This window comes from Callospermophilus lateralis, chromosome 7, assembly GCF_048772815.1.
Source record: "Callospermophilus lateralis isolate mCalLat2 chromosome 7, mCalLat2.hap1, whole genome shotgun sequence".
Lineage (NCBI taxonomy): Eukaryota > Metazoa > Chordata > Mammalia > Rodentia > Sciuridae > Callospermophilus > Callospermophilus lateralis.
Window position 1 is genome coordinate 1,715,198 of NC_135311.1, and position 6,173 is coordinate 1,721,370.

General features: G+C 47.2%; 1 non-coding gene across 1 annotated transcript; it reads right to left on the reverse strand.

The window, feature by feature from the left end:
* Positions 1 to 5,644: 5,644 nt before the first annotated feature.
* Positions 5,645 to 5,718, reverse strand: Trnan-guu (transfer RNA asparagine (anticodon GUU)). Its single transcript has one exon. It is a non-coding gene; the product is annotated as a tRNA-Asn (tRNA).
* Between the last annotated feature and the right edge of the window lie 455 nt (positions 5,719 to 6,173).

The window sequence follows — 6,173 nt, forward strand, 5'->3', positions numbered from 1 at the left end:
CCAAGAAGCGTGGTGCGCTGCGGGCGGAAGCCAGAGGCCTCGGTGTCACCTTTGCTGCTGTGCTGGCCGAACACGGAGAGGTAGTCGCTGAGCTGAGACGACAGCGGCAGGAACCCAGCGGGGCACTTTCGGAAAGGCTGCGGGGCGCGGGCTCCAAAGGGCTGGGTAGGAAGGAGCCGGGAGAGACGGAGGGGACTTCCCTGCGGCTCCTGGGGACCGGGGGCGGCGCCCTGCCAAGGGCCGAGGAGGCACCGCCGCATCTCGAGGGGCCCTCCGCACTGCGGGCCGGGGTGCCCGGGGACTCGTGGCCCATACCCCCGACCCCTGCAGCGCCTCGTTTCCGGGGGGCAGTGGCCGCCACGTTCGCCTCGCACGCGAGAGGTCCGGGCCCGAAACCCCGCGGAGACAGTCCTGGGTCCTTTTGTCATTGAGGCTGAGTCCCCTCTCGACAGAGGGACAAAATCTCAGCAGAGGGAAGAAGGTCACCTGCTGATTTGCTTCTCTAGTAAAGGTCAGCGAAAGTGTCACCACTGCCCTTCCGCAAACCTGGGACGCTCCTCCTTCCACCCGGCCGGACGAGGCCGCAGGTGTCATTAGCTCCCGGGGAAAGGCGTCGCAGCCGCAGGCCAAGGTCTTCCTCAGGTTCCTCTCCGTGTCTTGAGTCTGTTCCTCACAGCGGGGGGACAGGCTGATGGGCCTGAGAGAACAAACCTGCCCCTGGGCCAGCCCAGAAGTGTCACCACCGCTCCCTGCGCCCATCAGTTTAAAACCTGCTCCGGCTTCTGGTTCCGGCGGTGGCCACGTGTGCAGGACGGAGCCCTGCTGTGCCCGGGGCAGGGTGCACTCGGAGAGAAGTGAGTCCCCTGGGTTTTGTTCTCTGCACCCTGTCCGGCACTCTGCAGTGTCCGCGGTCCCCGGAGAGGCGATCTGCAAAAGCCCTGTACCTGGGGATCTGCCAGTCCTAACCTTCGGGGGCTTTGTCCAGCACTTGAGGAAAGTATCTGTCTTACATTTGGGAAAGAGTTCAGTGTGAGCTTAGTAATTTTTGTTGTTGTTGTTGTTTGTTTGTTTTTAGTTCCCGGAATTTGTCAATTGCTGGCTTGCGTTCAGGGAAGGCCTGGGGCTGCTTCTGATTAGCACCTCCCAGTTTGCTGGGAGCTGCTCCATTAACATTTCTTTAGAATGGGCTCTGGGTCTTGGGGACATTAACATCTCAGTTTCCCAAGAGCTGCTCTGCTTTCCCGGGCTCCAGTCTCAACATGGCCTTTATTCTCGATTTTACTCGATATTAGACCCGATTTACCTAACTACACTATCTATCTTTAAATCGGGCTTCTCTATAGATGACATTTTAGGCACTGTCATAGACTATTAAAAGGCTTTGTGAGACAGGCAATTGGGGTGGGAGAGAGACTTTCCCACGTTAGGTTTAGTGAGCGGCCCGTGGGACGCAGTCTCTGGAAATGGTCATGTACCCCTGGGGGCAGTCACGCTCTATACTACATTCCCCCCAGAGACCTCTTTATGGAAAGGTCTCACCTCAAAACCTGCTCAGGGCCTCTGTAGAGATCAGCTTATCAGGGGACTGGAAGTTACTTTACTCTGACTCTTAGCCATTACTCCTCTCTCTTCCACTTGCCAAGAGCTTTTTGTTCAGGGCTCCTCAGTTATCACTATTTGATAACTTAGTTGTCCCCTATTCGATACATCTCACACTTGCTTAATGCCATTCAATGGAGGGGGGGGGGGAGAGAGAGAGAGAGAGAGAGAGAGAGAGAGAGAGAGAGATTGATTTAAGAAGTTGGTACCTGCCGCAGTCCGGCAGCAGCAAAATAAGGGGGGCGGGGATGAGGAGGAACTTGTGTAGATTGATACAGCAGGAGAGGGAGCCAAGCCCTTTATTGTAGGACAACAGAGGTATTTATACATTCCACACAGCTTATCTTAATTAGCATAAACTAGATACAGCAGTCAACCAATAAGGAATCTCCTCACTTAATGGCTCACTGGCGTTACTTCACAAACCACTCCCTCTGGCATTTTGCCAGGCGCCATCCAGACTTGTTTACAGACTCTAACAGGTACCCATTTTATTTAACCTCTTGCTTATGCTAACCTGCCAATTGAATAGCTTACTTTAGCTTGGCTGGTTGTTTTAATTGACCATGTTGACACCCAACAATGCTCAAGTGTACTCTCTTCTCTCTGACACAGTCATTCCCGCGCTGAGTCCAGCTTTCAATGTACTACTCTCCTGAATTTGTTGATGCCTTTATTTGCCTGCCTGGGTTGCCATTCAAAAAAATCAATCGGGCTGGCTTGAGGAACAGAAAGTAATTTTCTCAGTTTTGGAGGCTGCAGGTTTAGGATCAAGGAGATGGCAAGTTTGATTTCTTCTGAGGTCTCTCTCCTCAGTTTGCACATGACCACTTTTGTTTTACATGGAATTTTCTCTGTGTGGTGTCTCTCTCTATGACCTAACTTTTTTCCTTACAAAGAAACTAGTCAGATTATAGTCCACCCTAATAGCCTCATTTAGTATAATTACCTCTTTAAAGGCCCTGTCTCCAAGTACAGTCACATTCTAAGCTACTGGGTGGGGGAAATGGACACAATTCAGTCTATAACATTGCCTGTGAAAAGAGGTTGATGGGAGGTACTGACTGTGACTGCAGCTCCCTGGAATTCTAATCCATTACAGTTACCAACAGGATACCATTAAACATTCATTAAAGATTTGAATAACTTCCCCTTATTCACATATAGGGTAGACTCTCTCACACCAATTCACAAGAGATAAAATCTGCCGTGGATCTCTTCTTTGATAAAATGGACTTGTCACTTCTTGGAATTCAGTTCATTTTAGTTTTTTTTGCAACCTTAGCTCTCTGGTGATTTAAAAATTGTTATTTTCAATCTGAACTAGGTTGTTCTCATGGTTAGGTTAGGAGTGAAATTCTCTTGCAACTTCTTACACCCTAATTGGAAATAACATTTCTCTGGTGATTTTTAAATGTCACACTCCACTTACCATTTTTAATGGAGTACTTTCTAGGGGCTTCAAAGAAATCTTTTATTTTAATTGCCTGGAAATCAGACAACAAAGGACAGTAACCCCCTGAAAAGTGGGAAGTAAACCATGTATCCCCTGATGACCCAGCTTACACTGTTAGGTGCAGAATTGTCCCAGGCTGGGCACACAGAAGGGGTTCTATGGCAGACTTCCTGCACTGAGATGAAACTGAGAGTCTGATGAGAGCAGGAAATCTGGTATTCATAGGACAAAGACCCAGAGAGAAGAGAGCCCAGCAGAGAGAGAATCTGGACATATGTAGATCCCCCCCCACACACACACACACAAGCCACATTCATCAGATCACCAGTGTATACATGCTTCTAAAGAAACTAGCTGATACCAGAGAAATATTTAAGAAAAATCATGGAACAGGTCTGGTCCTTGCACGAGGCAGGCACTCAACAGTGCCTGAACACAGCAGCCAGACTGGAACTGTTCATAATTCATGTTTTTCTAGTGAGGCAGCACTCTCCTGAATCTCCTAAAATCAGAAAAACAAGAACCAAAAGGATTATATGGTTTACAAGTCACTTAGCTGAACCCCAGAACAAAATTCAAGATTTATAGGAATTCTAAAATTCAAGAAAGCAAATCCCACTATTAAAGAATAACAGGAATGTAAAAAGCCAGGAAAACATGACCCATAAAAAGGAGAATATTCAATTAATCAAAGATGAACCAGACTGACACAAAGTTAGAAGTAACAGAACTTTAGAACAGTTGTTATAACTATTTCATAGGTTCAAAGAGTTAAGCACAGACATGGAACAGATAGAAATAGCCAGAATCTAATCATAGAATTGAAAATAACATCTGAGATAGTAAATTCAGCAGATGGAATTAAGACAGAAGATCGGAAATTGCAGGCAAAAGTACTAGGAAACATAAAGCCATAAACAATCAAAACAAACTCATGGCAAAAAATTGTTATTAAATGAACAAAGCATTAACATCTTGTAGGGTAACTTTGAGAAACAAAAAATTAGTAAATGGAGTCCCTGAATAGAATGGGGAAGAAAAAGAAATTTTGAAGAAACAGTGACTGAAAATTTTCCAATCATAATGAAAATCATTAACCCACTGATCCAAGAATTTGAACAAATCCCAAGCACAAGACACCTGAGGAAAACCACACCAAGGCACATCATAATCAAGCTGCTCAAATCCATTGAAACAGAAAAAAAAAAAATTATCAAAACCAGAGGAAAAGGTAGTGAGGAGTAAAGCATGCAAAGAAGAAGGCAGTGGAACATCTTTAAAGGGATTGGGGTGGGGGGTGGATGTAGAATTTTAAAAGTTATTTAATTCCTCCAAGTAGAAGGAAACTGATTTCTGGTTGTACACAAAATATGAGAAATGCTGGTTGTACACAAAATATGAGAAATGCTGGAAATAGTATCTCCAATGGCAAATATTATGGGAACACAGGATTTTCTTTTCTTATTTCTATCTTTTTTTTTTTAAATGTATTTATTGGTATGTGGTGCTGAAGATTGAACCCAGTGCCTCACACAGACCAGGCAAGCGCTCTGCCACTGAGCCACCACCCCAGCCCTCTTACTTCTATCTTAAAAAACATCTGACAATAAAGATACACTGTGGGATCTATAACACTGTAAAGTAAAATGCATGTCATCAATAGCATAAAGGAAGGCAGGGGAGAAATGTAAATAGGTATAATACCACTTAATAAGTGAAATCTGGACACAACACTGAAGCCATTCACCATGTAACAAAGGAAAGACTTATGGCCAAAAAACCAACCTAGGAGACAAAAGGTTGGTATCTTTAAAACTTGAAAACATTATGATTGGGTAATTGCTCTTCCAGGAGTCGACTCTACAGAAATACTCGAACAAGTGGTCAAAGATATGTGGACAAGAATGATGACGCCACTTTATTTGTAATCATAAAGCATAGGACTAAATCAATGTCAAAAGGGTATGAACAACGGAAGAGAATCTTGTGTAAATGCCAAACTTTGAAGTTCCTCCTTTCCCATACATTCCCGGGAAGGACTGTGTGTCCTAGCTGGTCCTTAGGGGTTCCCTTGTTAGGGTCGGGCAAACGTCGGAGGAAGAGACCACCAAGAGACTATCTCATGCAAAAGCAAAGGGTTTATTAGACCAGCATGCTGGGGCTCAGAGTTCTCCTGAGAGAACTGGAGCAGCCAGCGCAGCTTAAGCAGGGAAGTTCCTATGGCAGTTAGGGTGCCAGGGTGGGATTGTTACAAAATAACCGTTACAGAACAATCATGCGTTTTGTCAGGGGTGTTGGGTCAGGGTACATTTTGACATAAGTAACTGTTTTTAACATAAGTTTCGAGTTCCAAGGAAACAGAACTTAAACTTACAGAAAAGCAAAAACAGGAGAGCAAAACTTAAATTTAACCTTTACACCCTTATGAGAATTAGCAATTTACATCCTAATTTACACTTACACGAGAATTTGCATTCTCTTTGGTACCCAAGGAAACAAAGGATTGGAGAGTGAGGGGAAGTTTCTTTCTCCGCTTTCAAGGGTAAGAATACCCTAAGAAAGGATCAAAAGACTTAAAAGCCAGGAGCTCGTCCCTGGGTGGGCTCGAACCACCAACCTTTCGGTTAACAGCCGAACGCGCTAACCGATTGCGCCACAGAGACGCCCTTGTCACCGCACTTCAACGTGGAGGAAATAATGACACAACTCCGAGTGTGGCCGCCAACTTCTTAGGACAACAAAACCTGCAAACTGCGACACCGTGGAAGATCGGAGAGGTGGAGTCGCGGTGCTGCCACGACCCAGACCTGGGCGTAGGGGGTCCCGAGATCACAGGCCGAACGGCCTCCCCCCGCCCTGCCCCGGCTGCTCCAGCGGCGGCGTCCCTCAGATGCCCGGGTGCCCACCCCCGCGCCTGGACCGCGGGCGCCGCCGGGGGGGTGCGGGGGTGCGGGGGTGCGGGGGGCCGAGCGCCGGCGGCTCCGGGGCGCCCTCTGCCGGCCGTCCGCGGGCTCGCGCTCCCGCGCTCAACTCGGCTGCGGTGGGTGGAGTCCGGCTGCAGAGCGGAGCTGGAAAGGGGAAAGGGGGACAGAAGCAGGGGAGGCTGGACGACAGCGGG